Source organism: Megascapheus bottae, chromosome 25, assembly GCF_031878675.1.
Source record: "Megascapheus bottae isolate mThoBot1 chromosome 25, mThoBot2.hap1, whole genome shotgun sequence".
Lineage (NCBI taxonomy): Eukaryota > Metazoa > Chordata > Mammalia > Rodentia > Geomyidae > Megascapheus > Megascapheus bottae.
The window spans coordinates 15,757,824-15,782,828 of record NC_143533.1 but is presented as its reverse complement, the minus strand read 5'-3'; the positions used below and the strand labels follow the sequence as shown (position 1 = coordinate 15,782,828).

Genomic DNA, 25,005 nt, shown 5'->3' with positions numbered 1-25,005 from the left:
TGGTAAATGTGACTCTTACTCTCAGAAAGAGGTTATCGGCCATAGCATTTCTTAACACTTTCATAATGTTATCAGGAATTAAAAGCTAACATTTGTCAAATATTTACAAGTTGCATGGGACAAAGCACAGTGTAAACATGAAATCTGATAATATCCTAGCTCCATTTTAAAACAGATGCAAAAAAAATCTCAAAAATGTTTGCTTTTCAACGATGCATTCTTCATCACGTAAAAATTTAACTACTGAGATGCTCTAATGACACATGAACTGGGTCACACGAGAATCTGTGTCTCGGGTGAAAAATGCCAGCATCAACACAGATGAGAGAAAATGTATAGGCAGACATGCAAGTAGGAAGGGCTCTCATTACCTAAACAAATGAAGAAGTAGCTATTATGTAATGGAAAAGGTGGGGCACATATCAATGGTCTCCACTGATTACATATGAAAGGTATACATTAAAACTCCCAGAAAAGAAATAGTCTCATCTTCTCTCGGCCAGCTCAGTACTCTTTGTTGTTGTTCGTTATGATATTTCCATGGAAATAATTCATTTCTGTTTCTACCTCTACAGTCCAGGCAGGTTTTGTCTCTGCAAAGGACTTAGCCAGTCAAGACCTCCATAACTATCTCCCTTAGAGGGAATTCTCTATTGCATTAATTAGAGATAGTCAAGAAGTAGGAGTAGGAAGGAAGTGAGAGGAGGAAGAAGAAAAGCGTAAGATGGAAGACAGTTATCAGAAAAGAACATTAATTAGAAGAACCATAACATTCTAATCCCCAGGCCTATTTCATCTGATGAGTTTAGTGTCCCAGGAGGCTGCTTGCTGTTCAGCTTTACCCTGTGTCCTGCATGCTTCTGCTGTTCACTTTTACCCTGTGTCCTGCATGCTTCTGCTGTTCAGTTTTACCCTGTGTCCTGCATGCTTCTGCTGTTCAGCTTTACCCTGTGTCCTGCATGCTTCTGTCTCCTCTTTCTTTTTGCCAAGTGTGTCATGCAGAACTTGGCAAAATTGGGGTTTGTGAAAGGGAGCTTAAGATGTAGCTATGAGTAGTCTGAGAAGAAAGAGAGGAGATGGAAGAAAGGGAAAAGGGAGGATAACATCTTGAAGCAGAGCATATTGGTAGAGCCTTGACTTCCTTTGTCTTTTTCTTAGACCTTTGCATCCTAGAACTGTGTTTAATTCTACACTGAGGTGGATGGCAGCTGGAAATCCCACTTTGCAAGGGTAATTGGAAATCAGGCCCAGGTGGCCTTACAGAAATAGAACAAACAGTATTTCTTCTTAACATCAAATTGAGGATGAATTTTTTAAGTATGAGGAGAGAACTGAGGGAACCAGAACTTGAATTTATAAGACTTCAATTATATATGAAATAGGAAGGCACGCACGCACACACACACACACACACACACACACACACACACACACACACACAGCATTCTGCTGTGTGTTAAATATTGCATGTCATTGCTTTTATTTACATCATAAGCTTTTTAAATTAGGCTATAAAATATAATTCCGTTTCCATTCATTAAATTGGAGCTTTAATGGATATTCACCCTGTATAAATATGGGTAAGAAAATGGAAAGTCTTACGACTAATTGACTTCCTGCTCCAGGCACCCAGACATCTTTCTGCAGCTCCGGATTTGTCCCTCCAGGATACTGCTGCCAAAATGATCAACACAGGGTCCCCAAATAACAATTTATTCTGCCCAAAGGACATTGTGCCCTGAGTTCTCGTGGACAGATGAATTGGCACAATTACATCCTTCTCTCGTGCTTTCCCCTCAGGATATCCTAGGTGTCGGGGTTTTACATGTTGTGATGATACAGAGCAAAAACAAAAAGGAAAGAAAATCTGCTAAGAAAGAAGATAGTGCGTCAAGCATCTCCATAGATTCTTAGGTCCAAACTGAGAGAGCACAAGGCAAATCCTCCATTGGTTTGTTTCCTTCTAAACTTCACAGCCCCTCGGGCACATCTACAGATCAAGTAGAGAGCTAAATCCTTTCCTCGTTCCTGACACAAGGATTTGGTCACTGGCCAACACTGACCCCAAATGAAACATTCTTGTGTCCCCTTTTCCACCTGCCACCCTCTCCCTGTGAAGAAGTAATGACTTGCAGACAAACATGCATTGCTAGTTTAATCGTTTGGCTACATTTCTCTGCCTAGAGCATTTAGATGCAGAAGATGCTATGACTTCAGGAGTCAACTGCTCAGTACAGTTTTCTTAATGCTTCTTGTTGGCATCATCTATTTGCCTTAAAACTCTCCTCTGAATACTCTCCTTACGCTTGTGTAAAAAACAAAAAAAATATGTTTTTACATATTGTGAGTCACCCTCCCTGAGCACTGTGTGGACAAATGCCACCACTCCCGTGGGGATGTGCCGGGACAGGTGTGCATCTGCTGCAAAAATCTCTTCTCGGTGTGCAGGAGCTCCAGGTGGGACTTCAGCAAACAGCAAGGGAGGTAAGAAAGGAAGGTTTCCTCAGTCAGAAGGCTCAGGTGTCTGTGTTTGCTGAGTTTGATCAGTGGATGAGGGACTCTGGCCTGGGCACTGTGGCATCTTAACTAGCACTTTGGCTATCCACAAGCTTCCTGCAAGGGACTTTAACTACCAGCACTTAACTGCCATTAGAAAAAGATAATGCCGTTACTTGTTGAGAGGAGAGCTGACAAGGCACAGAAGAGAATTCCCCGTGGAAAAGCCTGTCTCAGTACATTTACATTAAGGACTTCCCAGTACTCTTAAGACTTAAAATTTTGCTGGAAAGATTTTGCTAGAGAATGTGTGAATGACCTTGATAAAAAGGGCCTGACTTGGACCACACTTCTTTAATGGGCCTCAGTAGACCGCCCCAACAGAACTGTATGTTCTCAAGTTCTGTATCGCCAAACTGAAACCTCAAGTTGCGTGCTTGTAAGCTTTGACCTTCTGAGAAATCACAAGGTGATAGCTGAATCCCCAAACAAGCCAGCCTTCTCCAAATCTTTTAGGTTTCACAGCACCTAATCAAAAGAGGCCTAGACTTGAGCCCTTCAAAGAGTATCCTAAGGAAGTTTTTCTGCTTTCATAACCATAAAAGTAAGCTGGAGTAACTTACCATTGACTATTCTTTCCTTGTGTTAGGCTGTTTCCTTGTTTTGGCTCCTGTTGCCTTATAAGAAAAGAGTCCTCTGCTCTGCACAGTGGAGCGGAGCTCGGACCTATCATGTATGCTGTCTGGACACTTCCCCATTCATGAGTTGCTAATAAAAGCCAATTAGATCTTTAAAGCTTACTTTGTTGAAATTCGTTCTCTGAAATATGGAGAATAGCTAGATAACATCACTGAGTCAGCTTAAGATACTTAAATTTTTTGAGCACTTTTTAAACAATGAGAGAGTTCAGAGGAGGGTTGGTTGGGTTTTTTTTTCTGTTGGTTTGTTATGGTTTTTAAATTCCCAAGATAGAATTACTGAATTATTTGGTGACAAAGAACCACCTGTCTTCTGAACTGCATAGTCTGCTCTGAGGTTGGCTCTGTAGACACAGTGAAAATGCTGTAGACAGTGGGAAATGCTCTTGGAATCATGGTAGACCATAGGGGAGGGAGGCCTAAAAAAAAGGAGTCTGTGGCGAATATCATGAGAATATACTGGTTGAATACACTGGGTAAATGGTTTATTAATCTAAGTATGCCTTTATTCCGCCACTCATCTCTCTGGTCCATTAGAGCTATCCTGAGTTTGAAAATCAACAAGCTACCTTGCCCTTTTGGCGACAAAAAGAACACTGGAAGAACTTTAATACTTGGCTCTTGTATACCAGTAATTTAATGGGAAAAATAAATCAGAGCAGGAAACAAATTCAACAGCTTGTATTTGAGCAAGTTAATATGATCTCCCTTAAACCCATAGTAAGTACCATAGAAACATGAGGTTTATCTATTATTAGTAGATGCATGTTATTAGCTGATATTTTTCTGCCCTCTCAGAATAGATGTGTATTATTAGTTAGCTAATATTTTTCTGCACTCTCAGATTGTGTTCTTAAGTATTTGCTCAGTACTTCACAACCAGATGATTTGATCTTCCTAATGACCTAATTAGTCAATTAACCATGGTCATTTCCAGGTTATAAATGGAGAGACTGATGCTTGGAGACACATGTAGTAAATGAATTCTGAATACTGAAAGTTCACTATGAACGATGCCTGCACATCCACATCCCATCTTCAGAGTTCAGTGACATATACATTGCACTGGAAGTGCTTGGTTTTGTGAAACTCCTGAGTCGTTTCTAACTGAGTCTCAGATTCAGAGTTTTAGTTTTTGTTGGCAGAACTTACGCTGTGAGGGTGATCTCTCATTTAGTAGTCAGACAGTCTGACTACTAAATGCTGAAGCATTTTATGCACCCTTTGCAATACTCACTTGGTTTAACCTTTAGCTAACACCTGTTTGCATAAGAAATGTGGCATACAACTGAAAAGTAAGAAAAAAATTGTGTCTGGTATGGTGGCATGCACCTAAAATCCAGCTATATGGGAAATATAGGGCAGGAAGATCACAATCAAAGCCAGTCTTGGACTAAAACATGAGATACTATTTTATAAAATAAGGTAAAATGTCTGAAGCCATAATTTACCCGGTAGAACACCTGCCTGACAAGGAACACACTGTCATTTGAAATTGGCTCAATTGAAAATAATAGCCCTTTTCTACGACATACCTTGGTATAATAGAATCTACACGTTTTCTAAACAAAAAGAGTACCTTCTATCCACCTTTATGAATAAGGTACCAACAATAACAATACCTAATTAGTTCAAGGTAAGACAAGATCATTCAGTAGGATCCAGTTGGGGGAGATTGATTCCTTGGCCTGTGAACCAGAAATGCATTGTTGGGATTCCCATTTCAAACATTCTTCTCCCAAATGCCCTTAGCTAAAACAAGCTCAGTCTCCAAATAGCAACAACTTTGTCCTTAAACATTAGATTGCTCACTGGAAAAAAGAAGTTTAGGTAGTTAGGGAGTAAGCATCAGTGTGCCTTTCTGTGCCTTAGTTAACTCTGTAAAAATGGACATTACTGGCGTGTTCTTACAAACTCAACCCCAGTTGGTTTCCAGCTGCCAATCCACTGCCAGTTGAGTTTGGAATCCTAAGGGCATGGACTCCGAAAGAGTCTCCCAAATCCTCACTGAAATCCTGTCATCCTGCTCGTACTATGATGACAAAGCAGCCAGAGGATGTGTGTCTGGACCCTGGCGACGAGACTCAGAGCCGCCAGTGCCATTTCCCAGTGCTGGCTAGTCACCTGCCAGCGCAATAAGCCATTTGATCTTCCAAGTTACTATTATTTTTCTCCTGCAACTTAGATCTTAGACCTTAGCAATTGTATTGGGTACAATTTCTTGACCACAATAAGCTAGTGTTTTCCTGGCTTCTTCATTTGACAGGAGTGATGGCAAAAAGGGCTGATTTGATTGGTGAGCAAGGAAAGCAAGCTAGCTCTACCAAGGAAATTCATTTAGCATTAGAGAATCATGTTCTATCATTTTTTCCTGTTTTCTCTCAACTGTAAACATGACATCATGCTCAACATCATTATAGCTCATATCCCTCTTTTCTAATAGCAATGAACAGCTAGGTTCAGATGGTGCAGGGAATTCTTTGTAAAAGGTACTGCTATGACCTTCATTCTCTAAGAGCTTTTGTTTTCTTTATTATTATTTTAAGGAAATAAGACTTGAGTTTTGTAAGGGAGCTAGGAGAAGAGGTGGACGAGAGGAAAGGCAAGTCGTGGTATGATACTATCTTCTATTGGAAATGTATTCTGGGTATCAAAAACTGACAGGAGAAAACACACTTATGTCCATGGCGAAAGGCTTGATGGAAAGTTAGGGAACTAATCTTGATGCTTACTTTATTTTCTTTTTAATGGACTGTCAGTTCTAAAGAATAAACCGTCATTCCTGAATCCAGAGTTATAAGCACTATTTTGTCTAGACAAAGTACTATGCACCAGAGCCCATAAGTCATCTTCATAGCCTTTTCAAGGATTTTTACTCTTCAACTCACTGGAACACAAATTGGTAAACTAAGAGCTAACTGATCGTGGCCATTGAAGCAGTCCAGAGCTGACACCCAAAATTTCATCTGCATCAGAAATGCTGGCATTAGTTACCTACAAAAATACCAAAATAGGTGCCACTAAAATGAACAGTGACCATCTGATGCTTCAAGAAAAACATTTTAGGTACTTAGTGTTCAGTGCTTTAAAAGCTTGTACCTACTCTTACACTTCCAATTGGTAATCAAGTTTACATAAAACATATATGTGAACATGAGTTTGTAATTTGTGTGTGCACATGCGTTCACATGCCAGCTGCTACTAGAACTTAAATTCAGGGCCGCACGCTATGGCTGAACACCAGGTTATGGCTGGTGATCCACCAGCTGAGCCATGCTTCCATTCCCAGCTTCTTTTCATAGTTAATTGAAGACTCTCACAGATTGGTCTGGGAGGAGATGTTCAGATCTCAGTTCTCCTGCATAGATGAAATGAGAGCTGTGAGCCACTGTCAGCAGGCATAAGTTCATATTTTTGAACGGTTTCATTTGTATCGCTCCTAAAGGAGGAAGATACCTGCTTACACTCTTACAGGCTCTAGACTTTAATTCAACCAATTTTTTAGGTTGGTTGTGAGGCTTGAACTCTGGGCTTGAGTGCTGTCCCTGAGCTCTTCAGCTCAAGGCTAATGCTCTACTCATTGAGTCACAGTGCCACTTCTGGTTTTCTAGTAGTTCCTTGGAGATAAGGATCTCATGTTCCCTGGGCTGGCTTTGAACCATGATCCTCAGATTTCAGCCTCCTGAGTAGCTAGGATTACAGGCGTGAGCCACTGGCACCCACAGTCCAACCAATTTTTGACAATTTTTATTTTTTTTAAGTGACCAGTATGTACGAGGTATTATGTCCTACATCTAATGCCACAAATTTGATGCAGAAAATGTCTGTCTTTGTAGATTTCCTGTCTAGTAGAAAGCTAATAAATGTTTGACCAAAATAATAGATTGAGGGAGATATTAATAATCTGATTACAATGTTCATTTATTCAGAGTCCTGAGAAGCATGCCATTAACTGTTTCAAAACAAATTCTGTTTTGTTTCTTAGACTCCGGGACTTCACACAAAGCCTCCACATTCTTAAGCTTTTTGTCGATCACACAACCAGCTCATAGTAGAATGGAAGGCCCATTTAACATAGTCCAAGTATTTGAAAATTATAAATCAACAGATTAGTAATTGATAGACAACTAACAGATTAATAAATGATAGTTGATAGACAGAACCTAATCATACCACCTAGAAAGTGTTTGCTTGATCTATCAGTAGTTTTAGTCAGTTTTCTGTCCATATGGTAACCAGAATTGCCTCCCAATCAAAAATTATGCAACTCCTTCCACCAAAATCCAAAGCTAGTAGGGCATGTATCTCAGTGATAAAGCACTTACCTAGCCTGCGTGAGGCCCTGGGGAACTATAGTAACAACAAAAAGTAAAGTCGATTTATTTCCTCTGACGTGGAAGTACAATGCACTAGAAGCAATGTTCTATAAATCCCAAGCCCGTGACTTACACATAAGTCATTTGAATGCATACTTAATAAACCACTACTCATACATTTCAGATGGGAGGATTTGGGGAAGGAATAATGAGGAGGAAACTGGACGTCAGAGACATTTATGGAATGCTCAGGATGCTGCATGGTCCTTAGTATCTCAAATATTACAAAGAAAAGAAAAGAACAATGCAGGCTGTGCCAAACTTTAAAGTTGTGAGTTCCTAACGTAAGTCTGAGTTTTGTACAAAAGATTTCTATGAGTGTAGCTTCCAACTGGAACGTAAGTGTGAAACATTGTTATACCATCGCTATGGGAACTACAGTGGCTCTTATTTTTGCCTGCTTTTGTCTTTATCTTTTTTTAAATTTTTTTAAAAGATTCTAAGCCTGGACGATAGCCTAGTGATAGTGCCTACCTAGCATGCAGGAAGCCCTGGGTTCTATTCTTCAGTACCACATATGCAGAAAAATTCAGAAGTGGCACTGTGGTTCAAGTGGCAGAGCACTAGCCTTGAGCAAAATGACAGTGCCCAGGCCCTGAGTTCAAGTGCCAGATCTGGCCAAAAAAAAAAAAAAGATTATTTTTGTCATCCTTTTCTTATGTGAAGGGGTTTTTTATCATTCGTTCATCTAAAGCATTTTGACCAGATTTATCCCTTAATTTCTGTCTTATTTTCTCCCCTATTAAAGTTTTTTTTACAAGTTTTATTACCCTATTTCCATACATGGTATATGAATTACTTGAATATATCCACTGGCCCCTTTATTCCTTTCACCCTCTCCTTTCCCAGTTCCCTAATTCATACCTGTATCATTCTATTTGGGGGGGGCTATATATTCTGTACATGAAAGGGAATATATGGTAGTCTTTAACAGGCTTGCTTGTTTTGCTTCACATGGTGATTTCCATGTAAAATCCAGCTTGATGCCTCTCACTGGTTAAACAAGCACTCTACCACTCTACCACTCAAACCATACCCATAGCCTTTTGCTTTTAGTTTTACAGATAGTCTTCTTTGGGTCTTGATCCTACCACTTGCTCCCAAGTAACTGAGATTACCAGGAGTACACCGCAATATCTGGGCCAGAAGTGGGTATTTTGAAGAGTCTGTCCTTCTGTTCTAGCATTCTGGATTGTAGACACAGAAACATTAGCACTCAGAGCTGTTGAATAACTAAAAATCAATCTGAAATCTGAACCAGGCATAATTACTGGAGGAAAAGGTGTGAATTTTCTGCAGTTATTATGGAAAGCTAGTGATAAGAGGACATTGTAACTGTACTACAGAACAGTAAGAAACAAGAGAAAGAACACAGAACAGCAGAGAATGTAAAAAAAATACATGATAACAGAAGAAAAATTTAAATGTTTCACTGATTCCTTTTAACTGAGGAGAGTTGAAAAATGATTAATACAAGAGTTTGGTCTGTCGTAATACTGTAGTTAATATATTCATTTCCTGGCTAAATGTCTCACCTACTGTCAAGTTTGAACACTTCCGACATGATAGGGAACAGTAGTATTTATTCACCCAGGTATTCATTTACTCATTCCCACAGGTTTTTTTTTTAAACCTATTTCCTACTCTAAACAAATGTCTTACCTTTCTGGCACTCAAATGACTGAACATCAAAAGGGACAGACTTTCCTTCTGCTGACAACTTTATAAGGTCTAGGTGGTTCCTGTGAGGTACTCTGGAGAGGAATGGAATTGCAACTAACTTTTTTTTTTTGAAAACAAGTTTAAATTTACTTAATTTATTTAAACTTAGTCTGTGATATGGTTGTTCTCTTAGGAACTGGGAGAAATGGTCTTGATCATTTAAGCAAAAATAGTGTTCATTCATCCATGTGCTTTCTGCACTCCATGTGTGATTCAGTTCTAACCGAAAACTGTTAAATATCAGTTGGGATTACTTTGATCCTATTGATGTTTTCATTCACTCAAATAGAAAATAATCAGAATCCAAATATTATCAGATGAACAAAAGGAAGGAAAAGATGGAGGGAGAGAGAAATTTGTGTTGCTCAGCTACAAACATGTCTGCTAAGCTTTGTTCCTTTGGATAGATGGATTCAGAGCACACTTTTCACTAAAGCCAACATTCAGTGTGCTTACAAGGATTCTTCCTGGTTCTTTCATTCCTCCCTAGGGGGCCAGTCTTGAAGGAAATACTGCTGCATAATTGCACAGTTAATGGTTAAAGTATCAGAATATTAGCATATGCATTTTTCTAACTTGGGCCTGGGGCAGAAAAAACGTGAGGAGTGCTACTCTGATTTTCAGATGTTTGTCAAAGAAAAAAAAAAAGAATGTAGCTGAATAACCACTTTCAACACTGATCCCTACAGGCGTGTGAGTGTCAGGCAGGCCCCTAAAGATATGATGACCAGATTTCCCTGAGCCTGCATTTTGTTCAGTCTCAGGATGTATGGTAAAATACCTCTCAGAGGCTTCTCGTTTCCAACGTTGTAAATTCATTTTAGAGGCTCATAGTGAAGCATGGAGATTATCTTTTGAAAATGATCGAAATATTCCGTTTTATTACATAAGGTTAAATATGGTATTTCTTGTGGAGCCTGATTGCTAGAGGACAACCTGTAGTTTTTTTCATGGACTAGAAACCAGTATGACACTGAGAAGTCCACGTGGGCCTACACAAGATGGGGGATGGGCTAGGTTCCCTGCACACAGGGCCTCCTCTTCCCCCACAACGAATTATCAGAAAACTAGCGAGTCTGGTATTTAAACACATTCTCCTGTAATTTAGGGCTGTCTTCAATGGAGGTTTTCAGGGCTCAATTTCAGTTTCATCTCAAAGTGGAATTTCAGAGTTACTTGACAATAACAGGTTTGCTCTTGAAAAATGAAAGTGGAAAGTGAGGTCTGGACTCATCCACCCCCACTCCATTTACCCTGCGTGGCCTTCCAGCCTCTCCCAGAGTGAGAGCTTTCTCTTTGGGGATGGAAAAACGGTAAGCTACATTGCGGGAACTGTTTTGGTTCCATCAAACATTTACTATATCGTAAATGTTCAAATCTCCCCTGAACAAATCACAGCACTAAAAGGCGGAAACCTTACCTCCCCTTGTCAGTTGATGTATTCAACCTCTTTTGAGAACCAAAGTGCTTTTTTTTACTCAAATACTTAAATAGACAAATAGACCTGAATGGAGTTCCTGCTTTGGCATTGGGTTTCTCTAATTTTCCATAGAGTCAGGTTTTCCTGTCATTCATCTGATAGCAAGAATAAAGATGAAGACTAGAAAGTGATGCTGTGGCTCAAATGGTAGAGCGATAACCTTGAGCTGAAGAGCAAAGGACAGTGCCCAGGCCCAGAGTTCAAGCCGCACAACTAAAAAAAACCAAAAACAGATGTAGACTGGTGGGGTGACACACACATATAATCGCAGTACTGAAAGTCAAAAGTTCAAGACTTTAGTATGAAGCCTAGGCTTCATCCTAAGACACTGCATGAAATAAATTTAAAAAGCGAAGGATAGGATATAATGTTTCACATCAATCACAGCCACAACAATGAGGGCTAGATAATGCCCATGAAAGGGAATTTTCCCCAATCATGGTCGCAAGTCTTGCTTTGAGAGCCGGTTCAGAAGTTGGTAGAGTTGAGACTATTTAGTTTCTCATGGAGAAGTTAAAGGTATGAGAAATGTTTCAGGTGTAGATACTATCTAGAGCTGATAATGTATAACTAAATGTAACATCTTGCATGCCAGGCATGATGCCTCACACCTGTAATCCTAGAACCGAAGGATTCTAGGTCAAGACAATTTGTATTTGGGACCAGCCTGCGGAAAACACATAAGGCTTCACCTCAATAGACAAGCAGGCATTGTGTGTTGTGCCTGTAGTTCCAGCTGGTCAGAAGGCAGAGGTAAGAGAATGACAGTCCAAGAGCAAAAGCGAGATGCTATCTAAAAAATAACTGAAACCAGAGGACTGATGGTATGGCTCAAGAGATAGAGCCTACCTGAAAAGTAACTGTAACCAAGAAGCACTGGTTTCTCGGCTCAGTTGGTAGAGCACCTGCCTCACCGTCATGAACCCCTAGGTTGAAACTCCAGTGTAGCTTCCTACCCTCAAAAAAATTCTCATCTTCTACTTAATACCTTAAAACTAATTCTATGTAAATTTGATAGAAAACGAAACAAGAGAATTAGAAAAATTGGGGGGTAAAATGTAAGTAAATGATGTAATTCATTACCAGAAATTAGATAAAATGGTGGTAGGATATTCATTATCACGGGGTCTAGTTTGGAAAAGCAGCTGCTTGATTATTCTATACTACACACATTTCAAAGATAGAAAGACACTCAGTCCAGCTCACTTAACAGATGGCCCTCTAATGAATTGCTTTTTTGATTAATTTTTTTCCCAGTGGAAAAAAATCTTTTTCAGATTCAGCACATAGCTGTTTCTGAGAAAATACTTGAAACAGGTGCCTTTTGTAAGTAAAGCTTAAACATGTACGAATTTATCAAAAGGATATTTCCAGTTCAAATAATGAAAAGCTCTCCACTGGTCACATAGCTAGGGTTTGGGTAGCAGGAGAATGTAGAATATATTGTGTGCTGCACCAGTCCTTTTACAAATATATCTTGGAAGACAGCTGCTTGGTTCTTTTGCAATACAGCTGGATTGGAAAGCGACATAAAAACTTCACTATATCATGTGCATTTTGTACACTTTACAGTGTTTTGGTAATAAAAATATGGAAAGGGCTTGTCAGAGAGTGAAAATGACAAATGATTACGTATAAATTTTTTCTTATGTTTCAGGTGGGAATGTTAGGCAGAGAATGGTATACAATGGTCACACTCTGTCTTAAATTCATGTCACCATTTAACCAATAAGATCAGAAATTGCCCTGTTTACTCCCTTTTCCCAGAGTTATCCCTCTGTGGATGAAAAAATAAAAGCACTAATATAGTTAGCAATTGGCAGCCAAAAGGAAAGGTTTTTCTGTGTTTAGGTCAATGGTAAAAAGTATCAGAAGCTCCTGGATCACTAGTCAGGGCCTGGACAGTTTGAGCCCAGTTCCCAAGGTCTTATTTCTCATGTAGTTGACCCTGAGCAAAATGCAAAAATGCATTAAAGACACTAACTGGTTAAAAGTTTTCAGCAATTCCCCATCACTTGAGAAAAGAAGATCTTGTTCTTCCAACTGGCATGCAAGGTGGCTTCACTGTCATATACTGAACTCAGTCATAGATCCTCTGTCCCTCCCTGTGGGTGTGTCACCGGCGGATCGTGACTCCTTTGTGGACTGGGTTCCCAAGCTCCCACATCTCTCCTTAACTTGGTCAATACACTTTTTGGATACCTACTGTGCATTAGACATTGTTGATCAAATCTGTAATACCAAATATTTATGCAGTGCTTTGTATAGTGGGGGAACAGAAAACCTTGTGAAGTAATTACAACAGATAATAGGAAAGGAAAAACACCCAGATGCTCACAGAAATGATAAAGAGGACGGAGGTAAAGGCAGTGATGTTAGGATGTTCTAGGTGAACACCCATAGCAAGGGCTTCCTGACAGAAGACCAGACATCTGGGTTCTGGAGTAAGGATGTGTTGTAAGGCTGAAGGAAGTGCGTGACGAGCAGGGGCACTGCAGAGCTGGATGTCCTCCATGCAGAGCTTTAGGGAGTCACCAGTGTTTGACTCCATCCAAGTGCAGTCAGGTGTTATCGGTTGGATTTAAGTGAAGAGGCAGGATAATTCATTTTTCATGAAAAGATTTCTCTCTGACTGGGGCTATAGCTCGACTAGTAGAAGCACAATTCTCCAGGCAGCTATTGTGGAAGACTGGAAAAGGCTTACAGTACACGAAGAGTTCAAGTGATATATAGAGATGGAGTACACAATACAAGTGAGATTGTCCCTTCTTGTTACTGGTTTAATGTTAGAGGTTAGCCCCGGGAGGTGTCTCCTCAATCCCTCAGGATTCTAGAACCCTGGGTCCTCTGTGCACCTTTACCCATACCACATTGTAACATACCACATGTTGACTTGCTCCTCTGCACGTTCTTTTAGGACAGAGACCGTGTCTTGTGCATTTCTAGCCCCTTTGCCTGTTGGGAGATGTACTGATGAACTGGACCCTGTGGACTGCTGGGAACTCTCCATATGGCATGAGCCATGCGTGGGGGTCAGGTTTCAGCGCTTGGGGTCGGCTTTCACATGGAAAGGACCGTGGAAGGACTAGTGCATGGCAGGTGTGCCTGTGTCGTTACACGTGATCAGGAAGTCTCAGCCCGGAAGCCACACTGATTTTTTTCCCCAAGGCCATTTCAGAGGAAGGAGTTCTTCACCAAGGCAGACTCTTTCTAAAATACTTTGAGTTCCATTTCCAAACCTGCTGAGACAATTACAGGTCAGAAACACTCACTTGCAACATAAAGCTCAGCAGACACTGTCATTGTTGACAAGGACTGTGCATTGATCAGTTGTATGACTGGGAGCTGCTGGACAGCAAGCACAGCCAAGCTGTCACCACAGCTTCCATGACATCCAAGTGGCTTCATTTTAATTCACCCCTGTTAATCTTAGACACATAAGGTGTTGCACCTGGCTGCCATAGTTGATCTGGAAGACAGTATTATAACAGGTGGCAGAGATACGCAAAATGTGCCCTTATGTATAAAATGGCTGCACATTCCTGGGGAGTATCAGGACATATTTGGTCAAAAGCAAGCTTGAGTTTGTTAGTAGAAATTTTTTTTCATCACTTTTTCAGAGGCAGGGAGGCCTAAGGTTTAAGGTCCTGAGCTAATCTGTTTGGGCTCAAAGCAATTACCGATGACATACACGACCTCTGCAAATCTATCTAACAGCCCTTCTTCTCACTTGACTCAGCTGTAAAGCAGATGAACTGTGAGGTGTGCGGCAAGGATGGAATGAGAAGGTGTGAGCACAGAAAGGCCCCTTAGGGCAGGGGCCCTGTGTGAGGAAGGTGACTGGCGCCCCTGTATGAGCAGAGCACAGGGCCTGTGTGGAAGAGAGACTGAAAGCATGATTTGTAGCTCAGATTCTGCGTAATTTCTGAGCTCTGGTTTAAAAGTTGGGTTCTGTGTAGGCATTTAGAAGTATTAATGACTTCAAATCAAAGTGTTATCCTTTCTATGTCTTAAAAAAGTTCTTTTGGCAAGAACTAGAAGGAACTAGAAGGAAAAAGACAGTGAGAAGCACCAGGCCCAAGCAGGTGGGGACAACATGAATGACAAGAAAGCTACAGCAGGATTGGCAGCGAGACAAAATAATAACCTTTGAAATTTAACTTCCCCCAAACATTTCCATGTTGGAACTCTTGCGTTGTTACATAATATTCCAAGAATTCTTCAGGACTGAGTTTGTTTAAAAATACTGACTCATCACTTTTTGTTCTAATTTTGCATCCCTCTGTATGGTTGATCTTCTCTTCCTGTAGCCCAGGTGGAAGCCATAGTCACAGAGATATTTGTGAACTGTCCAAAGATGGGCACACACATGCCAGTGTTGCATAGACACTGAGTTCATGCTGAGATCTGAAGTCTTTCCTGCTCTCTCCCTTGGCTATGCAGGAAGTACTACAGGGGCAAGAGCTATGATAAAAGCTGCCTGGAGAATGCTTACCTACCCATCTTTTTATGTTGGTGTTGGAGGGAAGAAAAAACTGCTAGAGACTAAGCATTATCTTGGGTTTGATGTAGTTCTTTCTGAAGATACAAATGACAATTCATAATACTATTACACACACACACACACACAGAGTTTAAGCTTTGTGACAGTCTTATCAAGCAGGTAGCATAATACCTCCTTATGGATGAGAAAACTGAATCCCAAAGATAGTGTCATATAAATTCATATGTAGTAAATGGTAAAAGGCAGGAGAGTTGATGATAATAGTGGGTGTTTAATGAGTGTGTGAGAAAAAGTAGAAAATGTACAGAATGAATAAAACAATATTGGTAGTAAGATTTAGGGAAAAACAGAGAGAATGATATATCAAACTCAAAAATGGATAGAGGGGGTCCCCTTGTTAACCTTGGCAATATTCCAAAGAAATTACTCCAAATGAGAGGCTCTGAAGTAGAAGCAGTAAAGAAAGTGAAATTTACTTGAGATGACAGAAAAGACAGCATTTGGGGAACGTTAGCATATTTCTCTGCAGTGGAGATGAAGCCCTGGTGTTATTATAGTCTTTTAGAAGAGGCATTTGAAACAGACACAATTTCAACCTCGAAAAGTGAGTGAAGCCCAATTTACTGGATGCTGATGTGGAGGACAGAGACGGCATGTGTGTACGTGGAAGGCTGTGCAGCCTGGGTAACAAGGCGTTCCCCTCTCTGCACCTGTCAGGAAGACCTAGCTTGTTGACAAGCAGTCGTCTGTGTGAAGTGTCCAAGCTTGAATACCAGCCGTAAGTGAGCAACCTGAGGAGGGTACACACTGGTGAGGAGTATCAAGCCAACACTCAAGGGCTGTGACCACCGATCAACCCAGAGAAAGCTACTGCACGCCCAGCTATAAATTTAGGAGGCAGGTTTGGAAAAAAACCTGCTCCGATAAACCTTCATAGGTATGTGTACATGTTTGTGGACGACATGATAGGCCTGTGTCTTACGGTGTGTGAGCTGATACTCTCAGCATCCATGTGTCTGTCCCTCAGATGTCTAGCGCACCGCTGAGTAGCAGTGGCTCTGCCAAGCTTTAGGGAGAGAGGGTGTAGATTTTTAATGGGTGGTTGTGGGGCGCGTCTTAAGGCAGGGAAGCTCAGCCCCAACCCATCAAAAAGGATACTGTCAAAGGCAGGGCTTCCACACCAGAGACGGCTTTAACTGACTCTGAATTTGAACATTTAAATACCTACAGAGTGTAATGTGAACTCTAAATCATTATTGCTTCTGAAGTGAAGGTCATGATTGAATGTTCCCAGTCTATCTACTTGGCTGGTTTTCTTTTCAGTCTCCAGAGCTGTAGCTTCTCTTCTGCTCGTGTTTCTTTCTTTGCCTACACTTGGCATCCAGCTATGTCCTGCGTCACTCTTCACTAGTCTAGAATCCAGGCCTTCTCTGACCTGCCCTTGACCTTGGATGAGGCACAGCTGAGCACCTTTCCAATTAGACTCATCCTTATGCTAAAGAGGTAGGCCAAGGCCAGCATCATCTTTGTGCTGCACTTTTATATGAGTGCAGAGCTCATGTGTCACAGCGGGCCACCTGGCGCTGACATGCGGCAAACCTGATTGCCTTCCATCTGCTCCGAATCTTCCACCCAAGCTTCACAAGCTATCACTTTGGAGCTGACATCGTTGGGGCTGAGGCCCTACTAGGAGACGTGTGTCACCCAGAAATGACAGTCTGATCAAAATGCATGATGGATGGGGCCTCACCCTTATCCCATCACTCATGGGCGAAGAGGCCATGTTGTCAGGGTAAGAGTGTCAGGTGTGGGAAGGTAAGTCCTGACAGCTGATTAATATGAGGAGTCCCCGGTCATCCAGGTACTGCGGAGGGAAATGCAAAGTTCTGTATATTTCTTCCCCTCCCTCACTGTTGACCTCTGGTTTAACAGTGTTACAGAAAAAAATCTCATAGCTGACTTTTTCTTTTCGGATTCGAACTATTTAGGGCCCTCACAATCCAGAGACCACATTGTAGTGAGTGTGTAAAGGCTGGGTGAAAGGCTGCCTGGGTAGGCGCACTACTGGGAAGGGGTGGAAACTTCCAGGGCTGGAGTGGATTGGGGATCCTGGGTCTTTGGAGCCATTCATTCCCTCAGAGGTGCCCTGAGTCGCACAGCTTCTCATTGTCTCCTGAGGTCTCAACAGAACAGGCCATCCTGGCGTGGATTAAAACTAGTAAACCGACACACAAAAATAAAGGCTTAAAAGGTTTCCTGAGAAAATGGAATATTACATTTTTATGAAAATCAGACTGAGGAAAAGCACAGGTTCACTGAACGCACTTTCAATGAATCTTTAAGTGATTACTCTGTTTTATCTCCATTTTCTAAATGGCATGTAGATACCAAGATTGAATGATTTCTCACATAAGTTTTGGTTAGAGTAATAATTGCTTTGCGATTATTTTCTTACTTAAAATTGGACCATGGAATACACTCTTAATGCATTTCCTCTTCCTTTTTTTTCATTTTCTCGGTGTTTCGTAGAGTTAATAACCTATCACAAACTCATCCCCAAGTCCATCTGCAAACACAGCAATCAGGCTTCGTACTTGCCATACTTTTCAGGGGACCTGCCAGCTTTGCTGTCACTCTGGACACTTCCCTACCAGGAATGCTTAGTTCCTCTTCCAGTCTGGACTGGTTGCCTTCTAGACCTGTGATCAGGAGAAGACCTGTAAGCTACTGCTCGCCATCTGAATGCTTTTCTGCTTTCCTGTGTTGCATGTGCTGCTCTTTCTTCCTTCAGTCTGTTTTCTGGGTACATTGTCTTCTCTGGTACTTAAATAAGAAAGGGGTCATGAGAGAGAGACTGGCTAAATGTAGAATTTCATTATGGAAATGGTTTCGTCAGGTTATTTAGGTCACTGCCCCGTTTTTCCCCTAGATTGAGAATTGCAATAGTTCTAATGCCACTCTGATTCTTTATCACTGGGCAGAAGTTCTCTTTTCTACAATCTGAACTTTGTGTGGAATGCATCTTGATGAAATGTATCTTTTGTATTTTGCTGAGAACATCATGGGTTTTTTTTTCCAATCTGAAATTTGTTTTTTTATTCCTGGAAATTTTATTTTTATTTTATATTATTTCCTTTGGACTTCACTGAGTAGTCTTTATGGACTGCTCATTAATATTAATATAGGACCTTCTGTAATGGAATTGATCTTCAAAAACATTATGTCTCCAATTTTCTGCTTTCTGTGAGATTTCCTCAATTACAGCTCACAAACATTTTTAAAAATTGTCTGCCTTCAAAGATATATATATATATATATATATATATATTCTGTTAGACCTTAAAAACTCTAGCATAGTGACTGACATACAGTAGAAATAGAAAATGAACTTATCAAATTGAATGAATGAAAGCTATCACATACTTTAATTTCTAGAGTGCCTTCTTTGACGCAGCAGAAGTGACACTGTATTTATAAAACAAAAACTTGGCAGTTTTTCCTCCCCATCCTCTTGACAAAGTATTTTCTTAGGTTGTGTCTCCATGAATTTTATCATATGGACTCCAAAGAGTAGAATCATATTTGTCTTTTTATGACTGTTTTAATTCAATGTGCCGTCTTCCAGATTAACCATGTAGCATCTGTTAGAATTGTCTTCCTCTTGATAACCAATAATCTATTGCATGTGTGTGCACTTCTTGCTGATTCATATATCATGGACTGCGGGGTTGGGTTTACCTCCCAGCCATTGTGAATATCCCTGCTCTGAACACTGATAAATATTGCGTTAAGATCCTATTTTCAGTTCTTTTAGATAACTACGTGGAACTGGCATTTCTGGATCATATGGTAATTCTCTTCTGCATTTTCTGAGGAACTACCATGAATATAAGTTTCACAAGAGATCTGCCATTTCCTTTTCTACAAACCAGAGCGTAACAGGTCTCACTATTATTTTGGGTTTTTTTTTTTTTTTTTGCTTTAACACTTTTTTTTCATAAGTCACTCAATGGAAATGAGTCTCATTGCTATTTTAATTTGTATTTCTCTATTGATTAGTGATGTTGAACATCTTTTCATGTGTCCTGGCCTCTTGCTGGCTGGTTTTTGGGTTTTTTTTTCCCCAGTCTTGGGGCTTGAACTCAGGGCCTGAACCACTGTCCTTGGGCTTTCCTCAAGGCTAGTACTCTACCACTTGAGCCACAGTATCACTTCCAGATTTCTCTATGTATGTGGTACTAAGGAATCAAACCTGTGTCCAAACTCCTTGCCCCTTGCTGGCTGTTTTATAAGAAAACAATGATGTGTGATCCCTTTTTACAATGAATAAGAACAGTTACCAGATTTTGGAAGCAACACAAAAGGAAGTTATGCTAAAGGTGTGGACGTCAGTGTGCCAATTCTCAGCATCCCTTTTCTTTCAAGATGATGACTTTGTCTTCTGCTGGACCTTGTTTGTGAAGTCCAGTGTTCCTCCTGTCCTACTGTCCCCAGGAAACCTCCTCGGGGGAAAGAACCAATATTTGCCGGAAACCAAGTAGATGGCCTGTTCCTTTCACATCTGCAGCCCTGCATTGAGAGGTGCTGACTGACTCTTGTTTCTTAGCTTTTGGCACCATGTGACACCAGTGGTCCTTTTTTTAAATTGTATTTTATTGTTGGGGTAACAATTACAGTTATGGAGGGGCTACAGTCACATTTATCAGATAATGGGTACATTACTTCTTGAACATTGATACCGCTTCTCATGTTTTGGTCTCATTATCCTTCCCACTAGTGGCATTCCCACTGTCATCTATGGTGGCTTTTCTCTGCTTTTCAGGATTTTCCTGTTATTCTTTCCTGATTGTCTATGCTTTTCTTCTAGCTTTCTGTCCTTTGTTCCATTATTTCAGGGAGGCTTCAGGTTAATGTGTTCTTAACTTCCCATTTTCATTGACAATCCTCAACCATCTTTTATTATTCGTGTTTAATACTTTTCAAAAAACATTTTACTAAAGGGAGGGAGAAGATGAGAACATGGCGGATGCAAAGTTCCAATGAAACATTTGCAGAGATTGACTAGAATGAGAAGGAGGATGCACTTCCCTCTCCAGGTCTGGGCTCTTGGTGTGTGACACCCTCGAGGACACATGAGTTCATCCACCGTCGGGAGTCCCCTGAGACTGAAAACATTTCTAATACACACCATCCTCACTGTAAATAAGAATTTGTTGTTCACGGTTGTGCTTTATACAGTGACTCTCGAGGTTTTAGAATCAAGTGTTGTGTGTATGTGTTTCGGTTTGTTCTTTTCATCCTACTTTTATAAAAGCTATATGTGCCTTTTAAAGTGTTATTTGCTATATGAATCTTATAGAACTCAAAAAGGCAGTTCCTTGTGGATTTGTACAGCCTGAGATGAACTATTGCCTGACCTATTCTGACATAAAACATTCCTGGAAGATTATCTTTCGGGACTAAGAAGAATAGTTATTTATTGTCAGCCAGTGTGCTGAGGATCACCCTGCACTTTAAACAGAGGATGAGGAACCTGTGAACGCATCTATTGATCCTGCGAGCGCTGGCTTTTCATTAAACAGTACAAGGGGAGACATTCGTATTAGAAGTTTACCATTTTGGTATTGCTTATTTATTCTCTCATCTGAGTTAAAAGCTTGTCTATGCACTGAATATTTTTATGGTTGTCCATAATTATGAATCCAACAAGGCATTTCTGGCATCTGTACCAATATTTATATATTATTAGATCCATGCATAGATGAATATTAAACTGTTTCTTATACTAAATAGCCAGTAAGAAAGCAAAGGAGCTGTGGCTAATATTTCTTAACCATGTATTTCTTTTTTTTTTTTTTTTTTTTTTTTTTTTGCCAGTCCTGGGCTTGAGCTCAGGGCCTTAGCACTGTTCTTGGACTTTCTCAAGGCTAGAGCTCTACCACTTGAGCCTCAGCACCACTTCCAGCTTTTTTCTATGTATGTGGTACCGAGGAATCGAACCCGGGTCTTCGTGCATGCTAGGCAAGCACTCTACCACTAGGCCAAACTCCCGGCCCCAACCATGTATTTCTTAATCCTGCTGTAAGGCTGATCTATTTCTCAGAACATTCCCATTACCTTGTAGGTAATGCAATGTGGGGAGAGATACAGGATGAAGAAAAACCAAAGAAGTGAGAAGGGGTGTAAATTAGATAGAAAGTCTTCCCTCTCACCTTTTCTTACCTTTGAGATTTAATCGCTTTTTCACCTTTCTTGCTTTTCAAATACACTGACCCTATATATTACAGGGACAATAGACATGCTTTCACAGAAGCTGCCATGTCTGCTACAATATGCACCAGTTCCGGCAAAACACCCAAAGAAATCCTACTGTTCTTCCATTAATTTCCAGTACACAGAGGAAGAACTTACACAATGTGCATACTGTTATTTCAGGGGAGCAAACAGCTCCTCACTGCATGAACCCTGTGCACACTTAAGTCAGCAACCTCAGATTTAGCCCATGTGGCCTAAGGTCAGGTCTTCTGGCTCCATTTTCAGGTGCCCTTGGGGCCTCTATGTGTGGCCAGGACTTTCATTAGATTTGCACAGGGAACTAGCTCAGTCACTTCATTTGATTTGCACACAGAACTAACTCAGTCACTTCTAGTTAAGACAATCACAGAAAATGGCTTCATTTCCAAGACTAAGGGAATCTATCTCTCCACATGTACTGACACTCTGGATTCTTAGATGTTTAGAGAAAAAAAATAGCATTATACACTTTTCCCCCCCTAAAGTTCAGGTTGTAGGCATAGCTGCCTGCTTTTTTCTTTGAGAGAAAGGAACAGTAAGGAAGTCAGGTTGCAGTAAATAAACAGAAACCTAATGCTACCAATGTGAACAAGAGCAGAATATGACTTGTATTAAGGGAAATGATGAATGTCTTCACATTATGGGAACTGTTTTAAGCATAACCTGAAAGTAGTGCTTTAGAGATAGGTGCAGACACAGAAAAATTTGTCTCTGTACTTTAAAACCTCTTCCGCAAGGACTTTTTTTTTTTGGTAGCAAAAATGTGTTTGGGATGGGAGCTAAGAAACATTAGAAAATTTCTAATGTTGTGTGTTGCTGCCACCTACATGGCAGGAAGACCAAATAAAAACCATCCCCTGTTCCAGTACACACTGTTATAGCGCACATTCATGAAAACATACTCTGGAAATCCTAACATTCCTTTTCCTCCTATCCTAGTGACATGTTTATATTTTTTTACTTTCTATCTTGAATTCTTTGTAAATTACAACAAACAATTTTGCTTTAGATTATTGGAAATGCACTGTTTATTTGACATAGTCTGAGCACTGAAAAATTTTATCATACAATTGCTATTGAAACTTCAATCCCAAGGCTTTGTCTGCATAATCTAACTGGGTTAGAGTTTTTGTTGTCTTTTCCTTAGCAGATTCTAAAATTTAGAATGGGAAAAAAGGGAAAACAGTGCTTTCTTGATTGATGATAAATCTACTGAAATTCTTACAGTTCTTCATTTGTTTCAGCTATTATTAAATATTCAGAGACACAAGTATCTTTTTAATAGATAGGAACAGTAGTGGACACAGCAGAACTTGACATCTCAGAAGCTTCCTAAATTTAGAGAAGAACTATCATAGGTTTTCTTTCCATCTTAGACTTCACCCAAGACCCCAATTTTCCATTTGTAAGGCTTAGATATACACAGACAAGATCGAAAAACCAATTGATGACTTTATAGATAATTGCAATTAAAATGACTGCTAATGAGTAAATGATGGGTTTTGGAAGCATGTGCCAACTAATTATTGCCTTTACGTAATGTTATAAATATTGGCATTTTGTTGTCATTTGGCACTTAACAGTTTTAGATTCAGGGTGTATTAGACATGGGACTAATTTACTGTGAAGAAAAAGCTTGCAACTTGGGGTTGGGGGTTTGGCCTAGTGGTAGACCCAGGTTTGATTCCTCGGTACCACATAAATAGAAAAAAGCCGCAAGTGGTGATAAGGCTCAGGTGGTAGAGCAATAGACTTGAGAAAGTTAAAAGATAGTGCTCAGGCCCTGCGCTCAAACCCAGGACTGGCAAAAAAACAAAAAACAAAACTCTTGCAACCTTGAAAGAAAATCATCACCACCTCTGCAGTTGATGACCAGAAAACATGTACTTTATAACAAAAAAAGGCATTTGGAAGAGAATATCAAAAGGCCCATCTCAGTTGAACATTCTCCCTTGTTGTACAATTCAACAAGTAAGTCATTCCCAATGCTTTTAATGGTTTGTGGATTTAGTTTCACATGGCTTTAAAATACACATTTGTTAGTATTTGTGTCAATCACTATACTAGAAATGGTGTGACTGTCACAATCCTTTAAAAAATAAAACCAGAATAAGCCTGATTAACATTTTAGTACAATATTTGTGTTTAAAAAACTACCGCAAAAATCTATGCTATCAAAAAGTTTAAGATGAGATCTGAGAAGGCTAGAATGAAGATAAGAAAAGAGCAACAGCAGGACAGGCTCGCCCTGTCCCCTCTCTAAGGGGAGTAGATGTTGCCTGCCACTTTCTGGGAAGCCCACGTTGGGCCAGAGTTCCCAGTGCCTAGGAAACTTTGTGCTGGAGACATGCTCACCTCTGGTTTCTCCTTGCCCCATGTTCCATCTCTAGGATCCTTGTTGTCAAAGTGGCCTGGGAAAAACCCACTGTACACAAAACTGTTGAATTTCACGGGAAAACCATCCACTCCAGCAAGTTCGTGTTTTGTTATACTGTTGGAAAAGCTTAAAATTTGCTAGGTATCAAGAAAGCAGTGACTTTTTTTTCGGAGATTCCACCCAACTTCGGGATATATATATACACACACACGTGTGTGTGTGTGTGTGTGTGTGTATTTGTATGTACATACATATGAGACGATATGTTGTGCAGAATAAAAGGGTTTAGGAAGTGGTGCTGTGGCTCAAAGTGGTAAAGTGTTAGCCTTGAGCAAAAAGAGCTCGGATGGCAGCGCCCAGGCCCTGAGTTCAAACCCCATGATTGACAAAAAAAAAGAATAAAAGGATTTATAATTGTGTAATTAAAATATCTGCAATACAAAAATTTTAAAGTTATGAGTACATTCCGTGAAAATCAGGCTTTCAAATCAGTAGGAATATCATCTGAACCATTTTAAACACATGATTTATAAAGTCGATTATTACAATGTGTGTTTTAAGACTGAGGAGAAACAGTCTTTTCTAAAATATTGACTTAAATAACTAGGAAAAAAATTAAAAAGGCATATAAGGAAATACATATTACCTCAAATGCTATTATCTAGAGTTAGCTAAAAAATTCCGACCATTTTTCTAAGTATTACTCTTCTAACAGTGACATGTCCCAAGTATCATTCCCTTAGTTTCTAGAACAACAAGAGAATGTTTGAAGCCTAAGGTCACCTCTCTAATTGTATTCATGTTTATCTTACATTTGAATTGTTTAGAGTGTTCACCCTGCTGTCCATAAACACTCTCATAAAGCAGCCCTGGATGGCCCTAAGGAGGAAACTTCTATGTGGTTGAGAAAACAAAGTTGTGAGAAGGCTGAGCTGCATGAACACATGCAGTAAAGCCCTTAGCCCTGCCTGCCTTCCAGATTCACGTCCACACAGCATACAGCACAGCTAACGTGCACTGTGACCGTAAGTAAAAGAACCCAAGCTTACACACTTGAA

The 25,005-nt window shown here is 40.2% G+C and overlaps 1 long non-coding RNA gene across 2 annotated transcripts in view; it reads left to right on the top strand.

The window, feature by feature from the left end:
- The window catches only part of LOC150046454 (uncharacterized), a 130,636-nt gene that overhangs the window by 91,643 nt on the left and 13,988 nt on the right, over nucleotides 1-25,005 (top strand). Inside the window, exon 2 of one of the 2 annotated variants that reach the window (XR_016539689.1) lies at nucleotides 24,775-24,972. The exons of the other annotated variant lie outside the window; for it this stretch is intronic. This is a non-coding gene — a long non-coding RNA (uncharacterized LOC150046454). The remainder of the gene's footprint in view (nucleotides 1-24,774; nucleotides 24,973-25,005) is intronic. 2 annotated transcript variants of the gene reach the window in all.